The 19,196-nt window shown below is 37.8% G+C and overlaps 1 protein-coding gene across 5 annotated transcripts in view; it reads left to right on the top strand.

Moving 5' to 3' along the window:
- The first annotated feature begins 327 nt into the window (after positions 1-327).
- The window catches only part of LOC128887213 (talin-1), a 57,831-nt gene continuing 38,962 nt past the window's right edge, over positions 328-19,196 (top strand). For 3 of the 5 annotated variants that reach the window (XR_008459980.1, XM_054142864.1, XM_054142860.1), the window contains exons 1-2: positions 338-809; positions 14,878-14,992. The gene's annotated coding sequence lies outside the window, so the exon portion shown is untranslated. Of the gene's footprint in view, positions 810-14,877; positions 14,993-19,196 lie in introns of all 5 variants that reach the window. The other 2 variants (XM_054142865.1, XM_054142863.1) reach the window with 2 other exon arrangements.

The raw sequence follows: 19,196 nt of genomic DNA, 5'->3' as shown, positions 1-19,196 counted from the left end.
ATACGTATCTTTAAACGTGGTATCATTGATATTTAATAATCAAATGTATGGAACTGTCCGAGTATTCAAAGAAAATACAAAAATATGATAGTATGAAACATAGTAACGGATAAATCATTGAAGATAACGCTCGTTTGTTACAGAATCAATTAAAAATTTCTTACACAAAAATTTACTATACGATTACTCAAAAAACTAATCAGTTATAAGTATTTTTAATAAATTTTTTAGTAAATTTTTTTAAAATGTACACGAATTTCATTTTGAAGGTTTACAATTAACTCAATATATCAATTACTTCGATGGATCATATTAAAACACAATAAAGATATTTTCCATTTGAAGTAGTTAAATGGATATGAAAATCAATTTGTTATATAGTTTCACATGCAAACTTTCAGAATTAAAAGAAAACACATCAAAAACACCAATTGCTTTCTAGTAGTTGAATGCAATTTGGGTAGAAACATCCTGTTATACTTAAATACTGGCGTCAACTACTGAGCGTTTAGTCATAGAACTAAATTAAGATTAAAAACACATCTGATCTCTAAAGATGCATTCCTGACTCTTGTCAATTTTGAAAAGTATGCATACCTCGTTTCGGGTCTCGTCGCGCGAAGGGCACTCGAGGCGCCTTAATTTTTTCGTAACGCGCGCCGTTACTGACCTTAAACGACAGGAACGCTCGAAACTGAAACGGCGGAGTCGGGAAGAGTGTTGTCGGACGTGTGGTTGTGCCCGAAGTGACAAATTGATTTTGTGCAACGAAAGACGGGTCCTTTCTTTATCTATGGATATTTTTCACGGTGAGCAATATCATTCAATTGTCTGATAACGTTACGGGGACGCCGGTTGCTGATGATGTCGTCGGTTCTATTGATTTTTCGTTGATATCCCACAGATGGGCGTGCTGTCCTCGTTTAGACTTTTCCGATCGTTCCTGCACGTTTTCCGACCGATAAAACGCGTGCCTCGCGATCATTTCGTCAACCGTATCGTTCTGTGTACTCAAATCTAACGCGTGTGACCGTATATGTCTGAGACTCGGTGCGGATTACGGGCGAGCTAACCTCAAACTCGAAGGGTAGGACCACCCAACGGGTGCTCCCGAAATAGAGATGATTCACAACATCATCGTAACAATTGACAGGTCTCCGGTTTCGTCGCGGTTCTCCGTGCATCAACATCGCCGTTATTTATCGCATTTAGCATCGATTTCGCGAGATTTTCTCCGATGTTTCGACGCATCTCTCGTATTCGCTCCTCTCCTCGTTTCCCTTGCGTTTCGTTAAATGCGCGACGTGCCAAAACAATAGGACCCGAGAAAATCAATAGGCAGGCTGTAAGAGGTTAAATAGGGAAACCCATCTGCTACCACAGTGCACGAGACTTTATTAAGTTTTTGCATTTGGCTAAATTCACATCCCCACGAACCGTAGACTATTTATTCGCGTTCCGAGCTGACGAATGTACGCGTTAACCTCTAATCCCTGCCGATTAACGTTTAATCAGCTTTGTTGTTTATTTTCAGTTTTTGCCTACTTGCTGTGTGCTGTGTGGAATGATTTTAGAGAATTTGCGTTCTTCTGCCACATTTACATTTTCCTTACTAACGATTCACGATCATTTTAACATTTTCTTTAGCTGCTATACGTAAACGTAGGGTAAACAAAATTGTATTCGAATTTGTTATACATGGAACGAACGTAGTGTTTATTCGATCCAACTGTTAGATTTTATTTGTTCCTCGGGAAATATTTTATTTCATAAATGAAACTCCAATTCTTATGATAGGAGCAACGAATAAAAAGTTTATCTTTCATTCGTTATTCGAAATTTTTATTTGGATAGAAATTTTACACACTTCTGCTTCATCAACTAACCTAAACGTTGCGGTGTTAGATAGTCATACATTCGTTTTTATTTACTGATATTCATGTTCAGATGTAAAAACTGAAGTTAGTTCTCGAAGTTAGTGAAATTGAATAGGTATTTCGTCCGAAATATCAATAAAATTGAATATATGTCTGATATTGCTATAATGCTCCGTTTGTAGCACATGTAAATGATGTTGCTTACCAGTTTTGTTATCTTTATTTCCCTCCGGTGAATCGAAGGAAGTGCAAGGAATTTTGTATCTTTTTTTTTTGTGATTTTTATCACATTTAAAATAAAATCATTTTTTGTTTACCTTTTGTCTAATTCTGCTGCCTGCCGATCATTCGGAGTAATATGTAGTCTTGTACAGTTCTCTGTGGTTCCCAATAAAAATGTAACGTATCATGCACAGGTGTGCGATTAATTCCAGTTCTTTGTGGATCGCTGAAGTGAAATTGATTCGATTCTTTGCGGTCTTTTGACCGACGAGTTTATAGTGATTTTTAACACCAACCAAAGGATTTATTGGACCGCGGCATTCGATTAAATTTCGTTCTTTGACGATCGGTGAATTGCATTTCGATCTTTTCTTTATAATTGTATCATTTCAATGCTTGTACGGAGCATCAGCTTGTCGCTTTTATTTGATTAATTTCATCTGCGAGCGATTTAACAAGCCACTATCTTACGCTCACGAGAAGGAAAGATTTTTCTTTATTTTCATTTTTTTTTACATAACACATGAGTGTGGAATGTTACATGTTGAACTAATGGAGGAAATATGTTTGTTTGTAATTGTCCTTTCTTCCACGGTTCATATTAAAATTATTCATTACTTAATATTTAAGTATGTTTTAAAGGGCAAAACATAATAAAAACCTGCTCTCGCCCGATTCAAGTTGAACTGCTCGCTTTTTCCTATATTATATGCTGAAGAATTTTGTAAAAAATTTGAAACATGTAAGATAAAGAGACACATTTTTGAAACAAGTATCGCGAAACAAGAAAAACGCAAAACATACGCGAAAAATACCAATTTGGTATCGAAATCTTCAGAACACACAAACTATACCATTACAGTAAGTAGATCTTACTCTTATTAATACCCTCCATTTTTTCAGATTTTTAGCATCGATGCACCATTCTTAATAATGCGAAAAACCGATACTTTTGTCGATTTTTCCATGTTACACTAACTTGTCATGTCAAAGTTTCGTGTATCCTTTATTTAATTAGTGTTTTGTACTGTATTGAATGAATACATTGTCAGTAAAATAACATTAATAATAAATGAACACAATGCTGTGCAGGTTACGTTCAAAAAAAGATCGAGTTAATAGAAACGAACGATTGTATTGTTTGTTATTAAATTTAACATTAAATTTGAGATTGAGTCTGATCGATGAGACGACAATTAATAACTGTCCAATTGCATTAATAAAAAAACAACGCTGACGTAGAAAGCGCATCTGAGAGTCTCTCGCTCTTTTTCGTACCTTTCTTTCATATCTCAAGCATCTTTGAACAACACATTTAATTGAAGTTTTGCGGGACACCGTGTGCGTTGAAAGCACGGTGTTAGATATAAAAGGTGGATTCAAGTTCGATCCAGGGGAACAGTTTCCCGGTGTTTGTGAAACACTCGCGGATTCAGAGTTCTTAATTCGCGCGATGCGTGACCGATGCTCCGCCGCAGATTTATTCTCGTGGAATTGAGCCAGGCTTACAATTTAATTATCGCTATCCACTTGGAGTCGGTTGAGAAGCTGGCTTTAAGGCTTCATTGAATTTATCCGAAGTGACGATCTTTATTTTCCCATCGGCGCGTATAAAAAGCTTCGCGAGAGTGGAGGAGCATCGATAGCCTCGCTCGTTCTCGTCGATCTAGCCCTGAGATACCACGGTTCGGCAAAATTACGTCAAGTTGAACTGCTCGTACATCTGAATCGTAAAAATCTCTACGGTCGAACCGCCATTATCCGAATGCTTCCCTATTCGAACGTCTTATTCGCCCTCGCGCGACCGAGGGTCTTTTTCGACCCAATCCTGCAAGAACTCTTCCACATCTGAGTCGGTATTTGTACATCGAAACGTTTGTAAAGGACGAGTTCGCAGAGACGCGTTTTGTATCAATACTTATCCACGTTTGCTTTTTTTGGCGAGCAGGTGAATAGATAAAACTTAATTTTCAATTACCAGGAGAACATCTTGGTTAGTTCGACTGATTATAAAAGCCGAATAGGACTTGTAGTCGTAAAATTTAATTAAGAATATCAGTTTTTATGTAGAGTCACTCGGCGCCAGAGATATATTACACCCGAATAGCATCTAGAAATTCTTCTCCTTCGGAATGAAAAATTAATATTTCGTGAAATATCGATGCGTCTAAAAATTTCGATTAATGCTGTCCACCAAACGTTGAAGCATATAAGAGTCAACGGACGTGGGAATAATAAGATATGTAATGAAAGAGCACGGAAAACAATTGATTAAACTTCATAGGGACTCGAAAGTTTGAAACATTAAAAAATGTGGGTAATACTACATACAATTATGCTCCGCAGTGTAGTACTTTTTCAAGTACACTGACTAAGCATTACTCAAACTTCTGAAATTTCACTTTTTTTTTACTAAAAACTGAAATACCGAGTTCCAAGTTTCATGTAAAGTTTAAAGAATATACATTTAATCGCGTTAAGAAAATTAGCGAAAATCTCATTTAGTTCAAGAACAGAATCATATCAGTCTTCCAAAATCTTTTAGCACGAAATTGTATGAGATAATAATAACGATCATTTCAACGGTTCGAAATTTCACCTATCGAATGCAACTTACTAGAATCGTTGGTAAACGCGTAATCTGGATTAATCGTGGTATTGCAATGTTGAGAGTCGGTTCTAACAGAAATGCCGTGTCCGTATCGAGACCCGTTAACTCGATAGTTAATCCTTTGTGCTCATTTGTCTGGTCTCCCGAAGAGACTCTGCGTCATTCGGGTCACCAATTTGGTTCAAATTTTGCATACAGTGCACGCCAGGGCAGTCTTTATTTTTGCATCAACGTTTTGTTGGTCTCCTTCCCTCGAAAAGAATCCAATACGTTCAAAAATATATCCGACAAGATTATAGTTTCAACAAGATTTAATATAAAACGCTTTCCGATCGAAATATCACCCCTCTATGGTGTGCTATTACATACATATAGTAATAATGATTTTATTTGTATTTCGTTGTTATTGTACCCCTTAACGTACAAAAAATGGCTAAAATTCCAAGCTAAAAGTTTCATGAAACGAAATAAAGATATATTTTGAAGTTTTCGTATCGTCCCGTCAAGTTTATATTTTACATATACTTGGAATTACTTTGTCATCCATGAAAACCATTCTGAAAGGTTGAAGCTGTAAGAATCGACAAATAAATTAAGACCATCAGTAGCTAAGGGCCGCCCTATATATCCTGCGTTTGTCGCCTCGAAGTGTGTAATTCCGACCTCAAAGGGTTAATTCGTCCAACCGAAATAACGAGCTAGACTCGTAGCGCATAACTCGAACCAAAGTGCTCGTCTACTAGTCGAACACGTAACCCAGAGATCTTATGCGTTGTATTTCGTAATGTTGCAATTGCACAATCCATATCGTGTGATTTCTTTTATTCATATCTGTAGCAAATGAAATAACTCCGCGGTTGTTAACTATTCTTCGAAATTTAAACTATTCATGCGTCCATGAAACAATTAATACAATTAAGTGGCTGAATCTTCGGAGCTGTATTAAAAATAATAAGAAGACATAAGAAGGCATTATGCGTAAAATTTACACGGAGCAAGTTTATTGGGTTCCTAATAGGGTACATTATGCAATAGAGGGTTAACATGTTGACTGCCACGTGTATTCAATCGGATACAAACTGTGTGGATTCGAGGCGCCGCGTGTATCAATTTGAATACACACACATTTCCCATTAACTACCATTTGTACACGAACATAGAACATGCATTGATTTTATATGATATATCATGTACTATAGGGAGATGCATCTCACTTGATCGAAGAGGTTTATTAACTCTAGGTTTGCGGATGTTTGAAGCATCTTCGCTTCATGTCTTCTTTTGGATGAATAGAAACAATCGTTAACAGTACTGAACCTATTAATTATTTTTTTTTTAAACATCTGAAGTTTACACTCCTGAGAGATATTGACGCATACGTACACATTTCCTTTTGTATCAAAATTATCGTTACCTACGATCAATATCTTTTGGAATTAAATAATATACCATGTTAACCCTGCAGTGCGCAATTCTTCAAAATGAACAAAGTGTATGTGAAACATGTGCTAACGAGTTGAATCGTAATCGGATAATTGAAGTTCTGCTCCATCACGAATTACGTCACACCGTGTATGCGTGTCTGGAGAACGCAGTTCCGGTTCGAGCTGTATTAATAGAAGCGCGCGTATGTCCGGTGCGTGTACAATAAGCGCGCTGCACGCTTGAAAATAGTAACGCGCGCGAAGAGGATGTGCACGTGTTAACGAGGCGGCTTGTGCGTGCACGTGATTCTGCGAAAAATCATAATAGTGCACAGAACTCGGCCTGCTGCCAGCGACGGTCCACAATCGCCGCGAATCCGATTTCGTCAACGGGACCGCAGGATCCGCCACCGGAATGCCTCGTTCGGGTTCCAAGAAAATTTCATTAATTGCGAATAATTAATCGTCCGCGAACCGTCGATCGATTTCCCGTCGACTATCGCCGTGATTGATCATCACAGTTCTATTGTTCGATGACGAAGAGGCTGGCAAGGTTGATCGAATGACGTTTAAAGTGATTTCCGTGTAACCTCTGCATGATCTGTTTAGCGATTACAGGTAGATTACAATCGCTGCTTGGATTGATCTCACTTTGTTAGGTAGACGTTTGTTTGAACGACAAACATTTTATTAGGGTTCTTTGATTTTAATAACAACGAAAAGTAAATGTCTCAATTACTGACACATTTTTTCAGTATCGTCAATTTAAATTATATTAGAAAAATCTGGATATTATTTTTTATTACGATTGTGATAGGAGAAGATGGGGTATGTGCAACGTCTTTTTCTTTCTTCATTGAAGTGCTGGGTTGTTTTATATATAAATTCTTGTACAACAAACTGCCAAATTTTTAGTTTCTATAAATACTGTGGAAGTATTCAACGAAGCCACTTCTAACACTTTCCTTTTTTCTTTTTTTTTTTTGCTATCTTCAGACTTAACGAATTGTACATCTTTTTTCAATATTTATTTACGTTACTAAATTAAATAAGTTATGTACGTCTTACGAGATTGAGAGGTTTTCCAAGTCTTGCTAAAACCTGAACATTCATCTTCCTGGCGTTTGATGTGTAACACTCTTATTATCTCGGTTATCTATTTCCTGATTACACCATGATATCGTTATCGTTTCTTGTTACGTTATTATGCATTCCTTCCTAAACCAAATGACGCGTGCATTAAAGCATGTTGTTAAGGAGAGAAATAGATCAAGAGATTGCTCTTCGTATTACACGTGGGACAAAGTCTTAAATTTATTAAATCCTCTTGCAAGAGAGATATTTTTATATTTATCGACTGATAAAATAGAGAAACGAATAATATACCGCGAGATATTTTTATATTTACTATTTCGAGGCGCGTGGTAGTTTCGACTAATCATGCAATTTTCACGGTCATTTGCTCCTATCTTTTCCTCTTCGAATTTGTCTCCTTTTTGCGGTTCGTTCCACTCGAAGGAAACAAACGCCTTCGTTATGGAATCATTATGATGATTGGTGAATGATATTGGAAACGAGGTGGAATCGATTACGTATTTATCAAGGTTAATCCTGGTTAACGCGAATTACATCGCACGTTCATGTTCGTAGTATTAATATGAAATTATTATCTGTTAAACGCAGCATGTAAATGTTAGGTATAGAAATTAATCCTGTGCGTTTCGAACGTAGACTTACGTTTATACTTCTGTGTAAACTAGACTACACTTGTAATCTGTTAGATATAAATATACAAAATTTGTAATGGTTATCGAGTTGAGACTTTGATTATGTATAGATTTATAATAAAATATGTGACATTAGATTGAGAACTTAGAAGATTGCTAATTTTACGTAACAAAAGTAAACATTATTACCGAAACTACAATTATGAACGATTGAGTGTAAACGCACAGAATTAATTTCTAAACGAAAATATTAATTTCTTATTTATTATTTCATTCAAGAATTCTACCTTATACGTTCTACATTTTCAGTGAAAAAATCTACAGCAAAAGTACTTTTAATTTCGAGTAGGTACGATAGAAATTTTCTACGAGAGATATTCGGCGTTTCCTATTTACGTTGCATGGAAATGAATGGAAATGAATGACAAGCCTTCTGCGTCCCTTGTCGATTTACTTTCGTTTTACTTCTGCTACATAAACTTCTTATTATCAGGCAACATCTGCTTTCGATTTTTCGCATTTTTTATTCCTACTGTTACATAAATTACACGCGTACTTTCGCGGTAAGTGCCATTCGTTAGATTTTTGCACGACAAAACCAGGCTTTGATGTAAATCGCGGCTTGGTTGACGATGAAAGCTCCCAAGCAATTCATATAGTTATTTTTGGAAGCTCGTGAAAGGTAAAAAAATGTCGATTGACATGTTGAGGAAATAAGGACATGAGAAAAAATCCAAATTTCGTTAAATCGTGCTTTTGGTTCATATTTCGTTAAATGGTGCATTTTGAAGCATATTTATCGACCACTATTGCGCAAATATAATATTTTCGTACAATATTCCTGAGTAACCAATGCTCAAAACCTTAACATTTGATACCATAAAAATATACATATACACAAATGAGTATATTCACTTCCATTTTAGATTAATACAATTATTAATTATTTGGTACTTCATAAAACGTGTGGTTTTCGTTTGTATCTAGCTAGAACGAATGTAATAGAATATTTTAAAACATCATCACTCCAGCTCTCTTCGGGATAACATTTTAAATATGACATCGTACACGAACGTTCAGTTGTTCAAGAAAAAGGAAGGAGAAGAACCTGTTTCTCGATTAATATTTTCCATCCGAGACATTTCGTAATTCCTGTTAATGGTCACCTGTTCCGCCATGTGTCTTATCGCAATTTTCTTGGCGAGCTGCTCATCCACCCCGACGATCCATCCGTCCGTCACATTTAATCCAAGATCACCCTTGTTTACAGAGTTCTAGGTTACAACGCATCTAATGGACTATCCGTACATTCAGCCGGAGCACTTCCATCCCGTGTCATCGATTCAATGGACGTTCTCGTGATGCGCATAAAAATAACAATGATTTCATGTTTACTCAACTTATTAGAAGATTTTACCGCGTCAAGATCAGGGTAGAACGTATCGGCTTGTGTTTCGGTCCTACGCGAAAGTAACTCCCCTTTTAGGAGGATCACCGAAACGTCGCACATCTTTTCACTTTTCTTGTCTTTCGTTTGTCGCGCGAGGGAAGAGGCAGTATTAAAAAAAAGTCGACGAACCAAAAGCACGATTTAACGAAATTTGGATTTTGGACAGTTTCTTAACTCTGATAATAATCTGAAATAGTTGTAGTATCGTTACAGAGTTCTAGTTAAGAAATATCGCCAAGTTTTATGTATACCATTTTCTACCTTAATCGAAATATATTTGTCGAATTGGAAGTCTTATATTTCCATAGCGTCGGGACTGTACAACTTACAGTGTGTGTAACTTACATCGCACACCACAAATTTAATACATTTCAAATCGAATAAAATTCTCGGCCAGTTTTGAGCAATGTTGATCGTTTCGACAAACGATGAAACTTAGAATCAACGAAGCGACGAAGTCTAGTCAAGATCATCTATTGATCGCCGTCGAAGCCGACCATTAATCGCAAAATTTCGCGGAAACGTGCAAGACATTCGGGAAGGGGGTTTGGGATCGAGTGGAAGGGTGCTCTGGAGTTGATGGAACGGGACGTGCTGATTGATCGGATTTACAGCCGTTACGATTCTTCCATAATGGTGGTACGTGTGCAACATGTCCATTATGAGATTACCGCGTTATGAGCGCGGCGATCTGGGTTAGGTTTTATTATATATTTGTCTCTTATATTTCATCTTATGGCAACTGAGTAAAAACATATTATCACGTACCACCCCTCTAGATTATCCCATAAAATGAACGTATTATTGCTTTTCTGGCTTATTAAAATTAAATAATAACTTTGCCTGAAATGAATGAATTTATTTAATTTAAAAATTCATTTATTTTATTTAGCAAGTTTATTAATTAATTAATTTATCGATTTAGTTGAACGGCGTTTGCTGGCGCAGAGTAAACACGATATTCTTTACGCCGAGTAAACACGATATTCTAGAACTATCAGCTACGCAATTCTTTTTGGTATTTTAAACTTCGCCGAAGCTCTTTTTGTGATATATGCGATACCGCTGCTGACGTTCCAAATTTAGGGTGGGAGGCGCGCCCCCCAATTTTGTAAATGGAACGGTATACCGACTTTTGCAGTTTTGGATAGCTTTTAAGGACCTTCGACAAAATTATTAACCCTGTAGTAACGATGGTTGGAATTCGAGTTACAATTTAAAAAAAAAAAAAGAAGAAAGGAAACAGAGTTAGTTATTATTCTCCTAATATTCTTCAGAAGTCTTCTAGAATTAAAATGAAATTCTTTTAAAATGAAATATAAATAAATTATTGTTGTAAAAAATTCCAAATTTAAAATTCGTCCCTCGTTCTCTACTCTTTGAACACTAATATGAAGATTTCCTCGTCGTCGTCGCGTTACTTCGACGTCGTTAAATTTTAGTAAATTAATACGGTTGAAGAAAATTATGCAGAGATCCTAATAAACACGAACATGGAGCTCTGCGTGCTCTATCATTAATGCTAATTCTCGCTTGACTATTGGAGCATCACTTGAGCGTAAAACCTTATCGATTAAACGCTCAATCTGCAGGATGCATCAATATTAAGTACTCCTATCCATCCTAGTCGCTCGTAGATAATACGACCTTGCACTCGATAATAGTTAAATACAATTTGCAGTTTATCTTTCGAAGTATAAAGGGTATCCGATTATGATATTCAAACTAACTTAAAATAATTTCGTCCATCTTTGATTGCTAGGGAGATTCCTTCCATTCGTCGTTCGACTTGGCCTTCATTTTGTGTTACAAATGTTGTAACGTGCGTTCTATTGTTTATATTGTATATGCAGTACTGTGCAAAAGTTTTAGAACACCTTGTGAAGAATGACTTTGCATTACATTTAAATAAATCCATGTTAATATTTCTTATCGTGCTGTATGTGTAGTAGTATATTATATATGCGTATAATAGAATTGTACAAAAATTATTTAAAAGATTTAGAGGAGAATCTGAAAGTCCTCGTCTAAATATTATTGAACATATCTGGGGCTATGCGGACAGAAAGAAAGAATAGTGTCGAAGAAAAAGAGAGTTAAAACACGTAGACGGACTGTATGAGACCGAATGACAAAATTAAAAAATGATATACAAGTTGTTCAAGAAGAGTCAACAGTATCATGAAGGTTAAAGGAGTACTAAACGTTAATTTGATTTTGTCTAATTTCGTACACTACGCTGTTCAATAATATAGATAATAATATAGACAGATCTGTATTTATGCATTTCTATCGTACATCCCTGTATATTTTCGAACATATGCACTTGACATGAATGCACGAGTACCTCCCCAGTCTAGTCGTGACCTTGCGTCGAACTTGAAACGATCAGTTTTCCCAGCAAAATTCCGCTCAGTATGTAAAAGAATTCGGAATATGGCCACACCCTAAAGTCCAAGTCACACCTTGGCAACGAGCTGACCTTTCCGACCCGAAATCGAGACTGGATCTCGGCTTTGTTTCGGTGTTTTCTTAATTCTACCGCGGACCCGCGGTTCTCGAAAGGGAAAAGGGGGTGGGGCGGGACAAGAGGACAAGAAAATGCACGCGTACACGCGAGGAATACAATCTCGTACTCTCATTGCGGCCACGTAGTTACGTGTACGTGAATATCGTGGAAGAGGGAGAGCGACGAATGGTTGTAGATGTGTAAGTATATGGAGCCAACATCACTGGAGCGTCTCGGCGTTGGAGGCGCCAAAGCGTCGCGGCGCCACCCCCGGCGCCCGTCATAACGCCGCCAGCACCCACCCCTCTCGACTCTCTCGAGCTCTTCTCTTCCCTTCTCCTCGCCATTCTCTCGTCTTCCCTCTTTGTCTATCTCCCTGTGCTTTCCTTAAACTCTTTTCTACTTTCGTCTCTATTTCATCCCTTTGATTTTTATTTATCCTTTCCGCCTGTGGCCGCCCTTACATCCCTTTTCTCTTTTTACCTTCCACCTGCTTTTTCCTTAATTTACTTTCACCCGCTCCCCTTGTCGCACGCGGTCCTTCGTTTCGCTAAGGTTCGTCGATGTTCACCAGTTCCTCGCTGCCTTTCACTTTTGTCCAGTATTCTACGTACATTTTGTTGTTTCTCTTTATTTTCTGTGTATCCTCTGTGACTTTTGAAATGCATTTATTATTATTACTTCCACCCTCGTGCTTTGCCGCGTAACCGGTACTTTTCCGGTACATTCTGTCTTCTTTCCGTTCTCTTCGTCATATTTTTTGTTCTCCATCTCTCAGTTTCCACTTAGTTCTAGATGATACGTTTTCTTATTTTGCTAATTCGCGACTAAAGCTGAATCTACGAGACAAAGTTATGAATAACTATCAAGGATATACATATAACACCGTGCCGTAACGATGAGAAAAATGTTTGTAGTAAAAAGATTTCAGTAGCATATTTATGTTTCCGATAAATGCTCCGCCATACGGTAAATCATTTTGTTCGTTTCTTTATCTTCTTTACTCGTTTCTTGTTCCGTCGAATTTTATTTGACTCCACGCGTATATCGTTCCGTATCCCGCGAACGGGATCATTTGTTTCGTTGCTGTTATTATTTTTGTTTATTTTTTCCTGGAACCGTAATGAATTTTCCTTTGTCTTGATTAATTTTCTAAGTATTTCTACCCGTTAATCGCGCTTCTCCGTAGTTTTCGTTCGTTATTTGCACGAGCGTTTCGAATTTTGCGAAAATCTCAGTGGCGCCGTCTTGTCCGTTCCCCTCCCCTCTCTCCCAAAATGGAGTTTTCTGGCCCTCTGACATTTCAGCCGATCCGCAAACTCTCGGGTTTTGATACTTTTTGCTCCTTTCGTTCTTCCCCTTGTCACGTGTCGCGACGTCGCGCGTCGACACACCCGATACCCGGACGAGATACGAATTTCGTTTATTCTAATGCGCGCTCGTTGCGATGCTCGTATTCTTATAAATATGGTTTTTCGTTCCCTTTGCACCGGCCGAGAATAATTTAATGCCTCTGCATCTGTTATTCAAATCCTGGCCGCATTCTTTTCGCGCGGGCAGCTTTGAATTTCAAATCTAACGAACCGCGCGAGGGATCGATTACTCGAAATAAGAGTAATGGAATTTATTTTTATACGTGCGGGGGTGGTCTGAAAAATTCTCGGGCTTCGTCGTGGATGTCAACAGTATAAACGAGGAGTTTTTTTTTTTTTTTTTTAAATAGGTACATCTTTCTAGGGTAGGTCGGGCTGGAGTTAATTGAAACGTTTTTGACAAATTAATTAACCATGACTACATAATCAGGAATCGGTTGTAGTTTCTCGACGAATTAATATTTAAGAAAACAAAAATATATATAAGCGTATAAGCAAAGACCTACTTGATTCGGTGTAAAAAGATTCGGTATAATAAATACCTTTTCAAACAAAATTCTTGGAATATCACTTTTTTCGATCTCTCGACTAGAACTCCTCGAAGATGATCAAACTTCCACCACGCTCGACCTCGATTTCGGTGTATCATTACACATTTGTGTCTCGTTAGGTCGAAAGTGCGCGAAGGAACTGCAACTTCGACACCGTCGCTCCATAAAACATTTTTCCATGTTTCTAAAGACCAATGCTTATGGCTCTTAGCTGTCTGTGGTCGCTTCTTTTTATTCCGTGCCCTCGGTAGCGGTTTCCGTGTTGCAACTCGACCATGCAATCCAGCAGGCTGCTAATCTACGCTTTACCATGTTCACGGATAATAGAGTTTCTCGGGTAGTATTCATATTCGACTGAATTTCTGGGGCTGTGAGTCGTCTGTCCCTCTTAAACGTCACTTTTGTTCTCATATTCTCTACTTGGATCGTTACTTCAAGCTTCTCCGATCGTTTCCATGACGGAATAGAACCACTTCTCTCGTGTAACTTCAGCTTTTCTGCAGCGACTTAGGAATGCACGTTTTTGCATCGTAAAGTTTTCTCGATACTTGACTCGCTTGGAATATACATATATTGTACTGACGAGCAAAGAAACCATTGTTCGGATTGTTATAGTTTTTAGTGAAATTCACTGTTTTCAAAGTAGAAATTTAGTGCGAGGTGTGTTCGTGCACGACTGTATTTAGTATAAAGGGATACTTTAGTCTATAGCGTTAAGAGTTTCTTTATGTGTTATTGCAGATATATTTATTTATATATCAGGGATATATATAATTTATGTTTGGTGAAAATAATCAAAATTAAACGCAGCACAAGTGATCTTCTACAGGCTCTTTTGAAGAAAATACGTTCATAATTGCCACAGGTGATTACATGGTCCTACACGGATTACATGGATTACACGTCCTGTTTGGACACCCCTAACTTCGTTCATTTCGTGAATTCAACAAAATCCTTTGGCAGATACATTTTCAAAAGTCTTAATCTTTTTTCTTTAAAATTTTCTTTGAAAATATTAAAAGAATACCAACAAAAACAAACTTTTCGAAAGTTCTGAATTCGAATACCCCCTTAATAGTATCAAACACAGATGTAATAATAAAAATAAGTTAAATTCGGTTTATCTTGGTCAGTTTTCAGAAAGGCCTGAGGAACGAACTGACAACGAACGAAGCCGCAATTCATAGCACGCACACGTATACACGAGGGATAGGAAGGACCGCGCCATAAGAAAGAAACGACGAAACTGTAAGTACGAATCATTCGAGTGGCCCGCTTCCGATTCGCAAATCGCATTCTGGATTCGGTCTTTCGTCAGGATCCTCGTAAAACTGCACCCTTCCGCGCCTCTTCTCGCGCTTGTCTTATCTCTCTTTCCATCCCTCCCCGTTTCTATGAGTCAGACGAATCGTGAAAGTGACTGCAACCCCCGCGTTCCCATAAACTTACCCCTACGGAACCTGGTCCGCGCCCAGTCTACAAATTTTATCCGTATTTCGCGAGACACCCGGCCGAAAGCTTCCCTTACTCAATATGGAATACTTCTGGCTCATAAGCCCGAAAACGCGATACTTAATTGCGACAAATATGGCCCGTAAAATTTGAATAGGCATCCCGTGATGAGCGAGGGGTGGGATGCACCTTTGCGCACCCCTTCGTATTTTATGGGCTACTTCGGGTAGACTGGGTATTTGGTAGAGCATGTGCCAATGTTGGACCTATTCCGGATAAGGGTTCGTTCGAATAACGTAGGTGGGCAACGTGTAAATTCCAACTTATTGTTAGAAGATGAGATGAAACGACGTACAAATTAATCGAAATAATTATACAGCGAAACAAATAGATATATTCATTCGTTATGTGAATGATACAACTTTTGGAAGAAATTTTATATTGTGTTACACAGTGTCGCCATTGCACCGTGCTGGAAACCACCTCCGTGCACTGGCAGCTCATTTCGATTTCACATATTTTTCTACTTTCTTTTAGTTTTTTTTATGGGGATCTTCTATTTTTCTACGATTACTCTTTAAGTCCTCCACTTTTTCATGTACTTGGCGTAATTTTTTTACTTTTTTAAAGTTTTTTATCAGATGGTTATTCATTCGTTATGTGAATGATACAACATTTGGAAGAAATAAGAAAAATTGTTTTATAAATCTAGTATTCAGGTATTAGGTATAATTACAACTGAAGCAATAGTTACGAAACAATTAACGAAGAAATTTCAAGGAATAGTGAACACTGATTTTTGTCTTTTCTTCGTCTTTTAAATGAAAATCGAATGTGAACAACGTTTTTCTAATACCATTCTCAGATAAATGATAATCGCGAGTATCTTCTTGCGCGATGATTCAATGGGCTAACGGCACCCGTATTTTCCACATGGTACTTTCCATAAATCAAGCAGATCTTCCTCCAACGACCCGTCGCAAACGGCAGCAAACGTCAAAGATCTCCATCGACTGATTCACTCGTATCTCGTTGAATTATCTTTACTCTCCGGTTTGTGGCTGGTGCAATCTACGCATCTGTCGACCTGCAGCCTGCAGTTGCATTCGTTTCGATCGTGCGTCGCCCCTAACGAGCGATATACTTGGATCTGGTCACTACTATAATGGATTCGTGACTTCCTTTAACGTTTCGTTCTAAATTATATTATTTACATCGCGTAATTGAACTGAATTTTTAGAGTTTTCAGTAATCAGGAATGCATCGAACATTCCTTATCAATAATTGATGAATGTATTCAGTATTTAGTGCAAATGCCTTATTTATTTCCTTGGAATAATTGTTACCAGTAATCCACTTAATGCTAATAAAATTTTGTATTCGTGATACTCGTGCAATATTTTGGCATTCGGAGTATAACGTTAAAACACGACGAAATAGAACTTTTTTCGTGCTCCACGTCGAAAATCAGTGATGATATTTTTCACGTAAAATGATATTTAGATATGGAAAAATATTTACATTTACTTTCCGATTACTCGGTATAGCGTTACGTGTTGAAATTCGTCGAATTATCGTGCGCGTTAGATCAGTGCTTCCCAAAAGGCGTGTCGCGACGAGACCGTGGGTGTGTCACGAATAAACTTGGAATAAATAATGAAAAGCCTTTATTTTATTACTCGGAGACTCTCCGGGGAGTACACTCATGGCATTCAATCGCGACAAATGAAAAATGGTCATCTTTAGAAACTCTTTAATAGTGGCACAAATATTGCAATACTTGTAATCACTTGTAATCACTTGTAATTCTAACCCGTGTCGTTCGATATGTTTGTTTTTTTAGTTCGATGAAAAAACTGCCACGATTAAATAATTCAGAGCGATTTTATCACATTTCCAAATTTTTTTATAATTTCGTAGTGTTTGGGATGAAACGGAGTAACGCGCATTGGAAAGAAGAAACACTATTCGCTTCGTCTAGATGCAGATTTCATACAGATGGCTTAACGCGATCTTTGCTTCTTGAAATCGTGCAGTGGTGTAAAAAGTGGCATACACTGGCCGAGATAATACGCAAAACAGAACTTTGAGTTCCACCGTGTCTCGTAATTCGAACATCGTAACGCAGACACGTCCGGACACATTGATCTATTGTGAATCAGGACACCCACCCAGAAATCGCGAATCTCGGTGAGGTTAAACGTGCAGCCAATAGCAATGGTCCAGACATTTTGGCGCCGATGATACGAGCTGTTGTACAAAGTTATTCGCTGACAAGCAAGTACCCTCCATGTCTGACCTTTATAACGCTTCCGGTTTTGCTGACAACGAGGCGGAAGTTAGGATGCTGGGTTTACGAGGCCTTAGCCTCGCCTTTCCTTTTTACGCTTTTGCACTAGTCGAACTTTTATCGTTACCTTTCCTAGAAGAATTCGAGATTCGAGAGATTCGTGTGTATTTTTATAAATCCAACAAAATTGGACCCTCCTCCTTATGCCGAACCCCTCATTAACCCATTCACTGTCAAGCAAATTTAAAGCGTTTTGCCTTGGTCGCCAAGATTTCATACAGATGTATAATCTAGGTTATTATTTTGATAATAAAAAGTGATATTGCATTTGTTGCTTTAAAAAGAAAATTTACGATCTTCTTTCGTAATAATTCGTAACTCGAAAGGCAATAAACTTATCCCTTGAGTAATTGTAATAAATTTGAACCACGAGACATTACGTAGTTGGAAGTGAATGAGTTGATCGATTATGTTTGTCTCGGTAGGTATATATTTTGGCTATGTTCACGCATAACTTCGTAACGGCTAAACCTATTCAAGAATGAAAGAATGAAAGAATCTTTCGACACTGAAAATTTAATTTTGTCGTTAATATTAAGGTCGTAAGAAAAATCGATCGAGGATCGACTTTGGTCACTTCCCTCAATTATTCTGTCATTCGAGTACAGTTAATTCGCGCGATTCGCGCGAAGATTCGCGTTGAGCAAAAGTGCACTTTGGGGAACAAAATTTTGCATCGGGGTCCACATGGATTTCGGGCGGTGGTAACTTGGATCGACAGGCGCATTGTCAGTCCGATTAATCGAACGATAAGTTTGACCGTATACGGAGAGAGTGATTGACGCTACCACGATAAGGTTTGATGGCTCCGAGAGGGACAGTCCAATCGAGAAAATAAGAGAGACGGAAGGAGTGAACAAAAACCGAGGAAGAGGGACACTCGCAGCGGGGTTCTTAGCCTTGTCCCCGAAGGAAACCACCCTGTATGCTCCTGTTTTTTTTTTTCTTCCTCTTATCCCCCATGCTTCCGCGTCTAACAGAATAAACCATATCCACCCTTGTCGTGTTTTGCAATTGTCCCGATTCACCTCGTGGACTCTTTTAAAAACGTTTCGATAGCCTTTTCTCGCCGTTCTGATTTTTCATTGATTTCGGTGAGAATTTTATGCAGCACCAGTTTTTATCGATGCGTGCACGGTATCGATAATCTCGACTGGTTAGCGAACACCGCCATCCCTTTGCGATCCATTCGCAGTCGAGTTAATTGATAGCATACTTGCACAAATTTTAAGTGGTTTGTTTATGTTACGTCTAAATTAAATAGGAATTTAATTGGACAACTGCTGGAAATAATGTAGTTAGAAGAATTATTTTAACAGAGATGAAACAATCGATATAGTGTTTGAGGTAAATCTGTTAGACAAAAAGGAAACGTTGATATAATTTCATTTTCAATATAATTTTTATCAAACTATATATTACGATTATAATATTGTCTAAGTTTGAAGTAAAATTAAGGTCTTGAGAGGATTGCAAATGTCTCGTTGAAATTCTAAATTTCACGTTGTATTTGTACAACATTTACGAAAGGGTTGCCTAGCTTTCGAGGCAAATGACGATTCAATATTTTCTCACAAGCAAGAGATAAAACAGACCTTACTTCATTCACCGGGAGTATTATACCGGTTTACTCCTCAATCGTCTCTCTTC

The sequence above is a fragment of the Hylaeus anthracinus genome, unplaced genomic scaffold (genome assembly GCF_026225885.1).
Source record: "Hylaeus anthracinus isolate JK02 unplaced genomic scaffold, UHH_iyHylAnth1.0_haploid 11985, whole genome shotgun sequence".
Classification (NCBI taxonomy): domain Eukaryota; kingdom Metazoa; phylum Arthropoda; class Insecta; order Hymenoptera; family Colletidae; genus Hylaeus; species Hylaeus anthracinus.
This window is presented reverse-complemented; position numbering and strand designations above follow the sequence as displayed.